A 7,775-nucleotide genomic window follows, 5' to 3' on the forward strand; every position below is an offset into this window, starting at 1 on the left:
GGGCGGCTGCTCTAGCGCGGCCGGGCGCCCGCGGAAGGCAGGAACGCGGGCGCCTGCCGGGCCGCAGGGAGGGGGGCGACGGGGGGCCGGCTTGGGCCTAGCTGCGAGCTCTCGCTCCGAGCTCGGGACCGGGCGCTCCGGGGTGCAAGCGAGCAGCCGGCACAGCTCCCGCACCGGAGGAGGCCCGGGTCTGGGAGGGGAGAGATTTGGAGACATCGGTGGTTAAGAGTGCAGAGAAGCAAAACAATCATGGGTGCTGCGGACAGAGGTGGGGCCGAGGGGATCTGGAGCGGGGGGGCGGGTGGCTCCTGGAGGAAGGGTCATCCAGGCTGGGTTCTGAAGGATGAATGGGAGCTCGCCGGAGAGGGGGGCGGGGCGCGGGGCTGGAGGCCCGAGGCCTTCCAGGCAGAAGGAACAGCGTGTCCAAAGCACAAAAGCGTGAAAGCCCCCACTGTGCTGTGTTTGGCTTTGCTGGAGCGGAAAATGGGAGGGAGGAGAGGCAAGAGATAAGGCAGGCGTAGTCACCAGGAGTCCGGTCGAGAGGGGTCATGTGTGCAGATCTAATGAGGTGGCCGTTTCGCCCGCGCGAGAGAGGGTGACTGGGCCTGCGACGGCCGAATTAGCGAACAGTCTGAAATATTCGGAAGGGCTTCCCACCCCAGGGGCCAGTGTGCCGTGATCATGGCCTGCAACGGCTCCCCTTAGTGGCTGGCTGGTTTGAAATGGTCTAGGTTCAAGTTGCTGGTGCCTCGCTCTTTGGCAAAGTAATCTGGGGAGAGGATGGGTCAGGTTTACCTGCTGGGGCAGTCCGGGAAGGCTCTTTTTGGGGGGGAACCTCCAGCGATGCCCTCCCACATTCTCTCTCTGAGCCCGCCTCTGTTAGGTAGGAATATATGAGGCTCCCTCGTTTCCACAAAGGGGTGTGAAGCCTGCAATCTGGTCGCTCTTAGGGCAGGCTGATCCCCTTCCCGCTTTGTTTTCACTCAAGAATTTATCACCCTCTAATAAAGAATATATTTACTTTTTTTTTTTTTTTTTTTTTTTTTTTTTTTTTTTTGGTTTGTCTGTCTCCTCTTGTAGAATCTCAGCTCCCAGAAAGCAGTGATTTTTGTCTGTTCTCTGCTGTATTCCCAGGGCCTGCGATGTGGCTGGCCTGTGAGAGACAGGTGTTTTGATATTCATGGAGTGCATAAATGCAAACCCTATTCTTTGAGAGTCCAGGGGTCTCGAAGGCCCAAACAAAAACACATTCAGGGCCCAGGCAAGTAACAGAGATGTGTGAACCATTTGGGTATCGGACAGTCATAAGTGGAGCAGGGGAAGGGAGGCCTGCTTGAAGGCATCACATTCTATTAAAAAAAAAAAACCAAAAAATAGCCACAAAACAACCAACAGGTGAAACCAAGCAAACAAGACTAAAGGTAGGACTCAGGCCTCATTCTGACTTCCGCACTGGATGGCCTCAGTCAGTATTTTTTTAATCTGTAGGCCATGACCCATGAGTGGATGGTGAAATCAATTTAGCAGGGCCGACTAGCATTAAAGACAAAACAAAACAAGAATAGAGAATGGCACAGAGCTTTGCACGTCACAAGGGTCGGTTACTATGTTTTCCAGGTTGCAGGGAACTTGAACTTTGGCCTGCGCGTCCATGTTTGCCCACGTGGTGGATCTCCCTACGAAGGTGTTTCTTACTGTGGTCTCAGTGGAAAGCATTTGACAACCCTGTGGGTTTTCCACTGGTCAAACCAGACCATCGTAATGTTTGCAAATTTGACGGCATTGGCTTTGCCTTGCAGGATTGCTTCCACTGGGCTGTATTTGGTGCTTCCGATTTTTGTGAAACGACTACAGAAATCAGTGTTGGGGTGTTAAAGAGACTGCCCTGTGGGCTGTCAAATCCAGAGGGTGTTTTCAGGCTGGGACTAGGGTGAGACATGAACCCTCGAGGTCATGCAAGTGCTGGCATGGCACTTTCCCAGTGGAATTCACTCCTCTCCCTTGATTCCTTAGCGCCATACCCTGCTGGTCCCCCTTTGGTTCCAGCCTGCCATCTGTGGTTTCTTTTCTGCCCAACCCTAAAATGAATGGAGGCCCACTTGGTGTTCCTTCCCGTAGTGCATTTTTATAGTAATGCCTGCCAGTGAATTGTGCCTCCTGGTAAGGCGTCCTGTGTTGACTTTGGGTTTGGCTATAGGCCTTTTTTGGCCAATGTGCTTGATAAGTCCTATACACTGGGACTCGCCCACTTAGGATGCTGCCCTGAGACCACCACACTGTGGAGAAGTCCGGATGCAAGACCACAGGGTAGGAGGGGCCCGAGTGTTCCAGCTGTTCCTGCCGACAGCTGGCCTCAATACCTGACATGAGAGTGAGACCCTCTTGGACCTTCCAGCTCACTGTGCAGATGAATGCAGCCTCCTGAGCAAGTTAGGTGAAACCAGAAGAGGAATTACCCAGCCAACCTGTAGAAAAATAACAAATAGTCATTTTTGGCAACTTAGATTTGGAGTGGTTTATTATATAGCAATGGATAACTCAACCCTCATCTTCTCTCACTCTATGGGTGGACTTAGTGTCTGGTTTCTAATACGATGATGGTCCCCAGATTGACAGTTCCCCATCAGATTATGTTCCCAAGGCCCTGATTCACGTATCCAATATCCTAGCGATTGGCTACCCCCAGCTACGTTGACAGGCTCTACCAACACAACCTGTTCAAACCATACCTCACTGTCTGAACTGCCTCTGACCTTCTCCCCTCCTAGAATCCCAGTCTTGGTGAAGGACACCAGGCCTATTTCCTTGAGTTACCAACCTGGTGTGGCGTGCTGTATTTTCCAAGATGGCGATAATAAGATCTTCCATCCTCCGTGTTCTTCTTGCAACATCCTAATCAACCCGTTAGGAGGTGAGTCCGTGTTCCCTCCCCGTGAATTTGAGCAGGACTGTGATTTCTGAAGCTAGGTCCTAGTAGGTGATACTGTTTGCACCTGGTCCTCATGGGATGCTCTCAGCTGGAACCATTCTGCCATGCTGTGTGGAAGCACGGGCCACACAGATACGGGTAGGCGTTGGTATTGGTTGGTTAGGGCCATGTAACAAACTACCACAGACTGGGGTGGGGCTCACACAGCAAAAATGTACTGTCGCACAAACCCGAAGGCTCAAAGTTCGAGATCGGGATGTCGGCAGTGCTGTTCCTTCTGAGGCTTCTCTCCTTGGCTCGTCGGTGTCCGTCTTCTCCCTGTGTCTTCATGTGGTCTTCCTCTATGTGTGTATCTGTATCCTAATCTCTTCTTAGAGGGACACTCGCCATATTGATTGGGGCCTGCCCTAATGACACACTTGAACTTAGTCACCCCTTTCAAGGGCTTGCCTCCTAATATGGTCACATTCTGAGGTACTGGGGGTTAAGACTTCAACATACGAACTTTGGGGAAACAATTTGGCCCATAACAGTGCTCCAGCCAACAACCCCACTGAGGTTCCAGCTGACAGCCTGCATCACTACCAGATGCATGAGGAAGGCTTTGTATGACACAATGCATGAGACCCCCTCCCCCCAAGCAAGAACCACCCTGCTAAGCCCAGCCTCTAGAACTCTGAGAGGTATTAATAAAATATGTATTGTTGCTTTAAGCCACTACATTTTGAGATGGTAACTGGAACACCCTGGAATCAACTTGGGGGTGGGGAATGGAGGAAGTTGATTGGGGAATCATCCTAGATTGCTACCTCTCACTTCCTGTTCCCCCAACCCTATATCTTTTTTTTTTTTTAAGGTGGGGAGGGGCAGAGGGAGAGGGAGAGAGAGAGAATCTTTTTTTTTTTTTTCAAATTTTATTTTATTATATTATGTTAGTCACCATACAGTACATCCCCAGATTCCGATGTAAAGTTTGATGCTTCATTAGTTTGCGTATAACACCCAGTGCACCATGCAATACGTGCCCTCCTTACTACCCATCACCAGTCTATCTCATTCCCCCACCCCCTCCCCTCTGAAGTGAGAGAGAGAGAATCTTAAGCAGACTCCAGCGTGGGCTCCCAACGTGGGGTCCATCTCATGACCATGAGATCATGACCTGAGCTGAAATCCAGAGTCAAATGCTTAATCGATGAGCCACCCACATGCCCCCCCAAGCCCTATATCTTATCAATCACCAAGTCCTAATGATTTCATATACCATATATCTCTAATCCAGCCCCTTTCTCCACCTTGACCATCACCATCCCATGTCAGATCATAACTCCCCTCTCCTAGAGGTCCTAATGCCCGTTTTGTCCACCTCGTGTTCTCAGGGTAGCTGTTCCATTCTGTGACCCTACTCCCCTATAACTCTTCTGCCTAATGCCCTTTAAGGGCCAGGAGGAAACCACAGTTCTCTTAAGAAAACCAAGCTCAGATCCTCCACAGCTGGTCATATGTAAAAGGGGAGGCACTTCCTGGTTCCTTGATGCACGCTTTTCAATATGGTAGCCATTAACCATATATGGCTATTGGGAAGTTGAAATGTGGCTAGTGTCATGAGACACTGAAGTCTGAATTTCACTTCATTTTAATTTAAATTTAAAAACTGCTATTTGATTCTGTTATTAGAAAACATTCAAGGGGCTCCTGCCTGGCTCAGTGGGAAGAGCGTGTGACTCTTGATCTTGGGGTCATGAGTTGGAGCCCCACGTTGGGTGTAGAGATGACTTAAATAAATAAACATTAAAGAAAATGTTCAAGTATGTTTGGAATAGCGTGATTAACTGTCCTCTATTTTCTGGGACTGAGGAGGATTTCAGGACTTGGGGCTTTCAGTTTTAGAACCAGGACCAGGGTAAACCGGGACACGTTGATCCCATGACTTTGAAACAACTTGGTTATGGAAATCTATGAAATCTAAAACACAGATCAAGTATTGTAGGTGAAAGTTAAGCATCCAAATGGTGATATGCAATTACTGTAGAGTATACCCTGGCTTTCAAAGACTTGGCATAGAAAAAAGAATGCAAAATATCTCAATAATTTTTTTATATTGATTACATGTCGAAATGATAATATTTTAGATATTTGGTTAAGTAAGATATATTATTAGATTGATTTCATCTGTTTCTTTTTGCTTTTTAAAACTTCCAAAGGACATATGGCTTGCATTATATTTTCTTGGACGGCGCTTTTCTAGAACAGTAGTTCGTAAGCTGTGGTCAGTGTCAGAATCACCAGAGGTAGAAATCCCCAGGCCCAGGCCCTCTCCTGCTTCGACAAGCCTGGGCCTCTGCTCTTTACGGACCCCCAGGCCTCCATTGCCCTGCTGTGGTGGGGTGGGGTGTGGGGATGTGGATGCCAGGAACCCCTTTTCCACTGAAGTCTTGAGTCTCCGGCCCAAAGAAAGCAATACCCAAAGATAGGCAGGACTTCTCATTCTGCTTGGCTGGGGCCTAGCATGGTCTTTACCTCGAGTTGCTAAGCTTAAGATCCCACCTCCTCTCCGGAGGATGAGCACCTATGATGTGCACCCGTTTCAGAGAAGGTTCTGGTCCCTCTCCACAGGTTGAGAAATGCTCACTCGGGCTACTTTTGATTCTATTGATCTGGAGTGGGATCGGGCATCCCCCGCCAAACCCACAGTTTCCCTGTGATTGCCAATGTGCAGCCGGTGTTGAAAACCACCAGCCCGAAGCTTCCACACCCACTTTTCAAATTTCCATCTGAGCAAGAGCAGCAGCACCTGGGTACTTGTTAGAAATGAAGACTGTCAGGCCCCATCCTGGACCTGCTTGGTCAGAAACCCCAGGGGTGGGGCCCTCAGGTCTCTGGGTAACAAGTCCCCCAGGAGATGCTGACATAATCTCGAGCTGGAGAGCTGCTGCCTTCAAAGAAGACCGAAGTCAGCACATGAGCAATATGACAGGGTCTGGAGTCTTGTAGAAGTTCTGGGGGATGGGGGACGTCACTTCTGTTACTGGCTATACCCTTAGGCCACCCATGAAGCCAAAACTCCTGGGCTAGACCTAGCGGCCGTCTGTCCGTGGTGGCCACCTAACGTATATTTTGACGATTTCCCATGTTATGAGTCCTGTCTTCACAAAGTAGAAGTTTCCAGGCCCTCCCTCATGGCTGTGGTGCAGGCATATCAGACCAGCGTAAGACGGGCTCAGACTCGGGCTCAGAAGCCCCCCAGGTGTGCACACAGCTGCAGGAACGCAGCAGGATTTGTCCTGGTGACTGCTGTGTAACAAACATCCCCCATCCTTAGTAGAGTAGAGCAAGAATTTGTTACAAACTCACAAATCCTGCAGGTGCGGAATGCAGATGGGGCACGTGGGTGTGGTTAGACTTGGCTCCAAGCTATTGAGCTGGACTTCACCTGGAGACTTGGATCCCGGAAGTGACTTGAGGGCCTGGGGGCTGGAATCATCTGGAGGCCTGACAGAGCCACCCAGGCGCCCCAGTGCAACCATTTTTGGAAACCCCCACCACTTAGTAAGATGAGGTCTCTATGAGAAGGTGTGGCTTGTGGAAGTTCTGCCCCGTGGTCGGACGGGGGTCTGCAAGTTCAGCCTAGACCCGATTTCTCCAGCTCCCCCAAAGATTCTGTTCTTAATCTTTTCTTTTTTTTAAAAAATATTTTAAGTAATCTCTACACCCCATGTGGGGCTTGAACTCACAACCCTTAGATGAAGAGTCGCATGCTCTTCAGTCAGAACCAGTCAGGTGCCCTGTTCTTAATCTTTTTAAATTAAGTTTTTTATCTTGAGAGAATGGTAGATGCATATGCAGTTATAAGAAATAATGTGGGGAGGGGGCGCCTGGGGGGGCTTAGTCAGTTAAGCTCAATCAGTTAAGCTCAGGGTTGTGGGATTGAACCCTGGTTTGGGCTCCAAGCTTGGCGGGGAGTCTGCTTGCAATTCTCTCTCTCTCTCCAAAATAACCAAATAAATTTTTTTTTAAAGATTTTATTTATTTTTTTGACAGAGATAGAGACAGCCAGTGAGAGAGGGAACACAAGCAGAGGGAGTGGGAGAGGATGAAGCAGGCTCATAGCGGAGGAGCCTGACGTGGGACTCGATCCCAGAACGCTGGGATCACGCCCTGAGCTGAAGGCAGACGTTTAACTGCTGTGCCACCCAGGCATCCCTAAACAAATAAATCTTAAAAAAAAAAAAAAAAAANAAAAAAAAAAAAAAAAAAGAAAGAATAGAGGGAGGTCCCCTGTACCCTCCACCCAGTTTCTGCCAATGGTCATACCTTGTAAAAACGACAATACAATCTCACACCTAGGAAATGGACGCTGATTCAATCTACTCAGTTTTTCGGATTTCCACAATTTTACATGTAATCACATGTGTGGTATGTGTGTGTTTAGTTCTGTGCAACTTACTCAATATTTCAAAAATGTACTCTTTTCCACTGAAGTGTTTTTTTTCTTTCTTTCTTTCTTTTTTTTTTTTTTAAAGTAGGCTCCATGCCCAGTGTGGAGCCCAATGCAGGGCTTGAACTCATGACCCTGAGATCAAGATCTGGGCTGAGATCAAGAGTTGGATGCTCAGGGGCGCCTGGGTGGCACAGTCGTTAAGCGTCTGCCTTCGGCTCAGGGTATGATCCCAGCGTTCTGGGATCGAGCCCCACATCAGGCTCCTCCACTATGAGCCTGCTTCTTCCTCTCCCACTCCCTGCTTGTGTTCCCTCTCTCACTGGCTGTCTCTCTCTCTGTCAAATAAATAAATAAAATCTTAAAAAAAAAAACAGTTTGACGCTCAACTGACTGGGCCCCCCAGGTGCC

General features: G+C 49.0%; 1 long non-coding RNA gene across 1 annotated transcript; it reads left to right on the forward strand.

Annotated features, from left to right (window-relative positions):
- Positions 1-6: 6 nt before the first annotated feature.
- LOC105238002 lies at positions 7-7,509 on the forward strand. Its single transcript, XR_004628390.1, has 3 exons — positions 7-268; positions 2,769-2,911; positions 7,450-7,509. It is a non-coding gene; the product is annotated as an uncharacterized LOC105238002 (long non-coding RNA).
- Positions 7,510-7,775: the final 266 nt, after the last annotated feature.

Source organism: Ailuropoda melanoleuca, chromosome 10 (genome assembly GCF_002007445.2).
Source record: "Ailuropoda melanoleuca isolate Jingjing chromosome 10, ASM200744v2, whole genome shotgun sequence".
In the NCBI taxonomy this organism is placed as follows: Eukaryota; Metazoa; Chordata; class Mammalia; order Carnivora; family Ursidae; genus Ailuropoda; species Ailuropoda melanoleuca.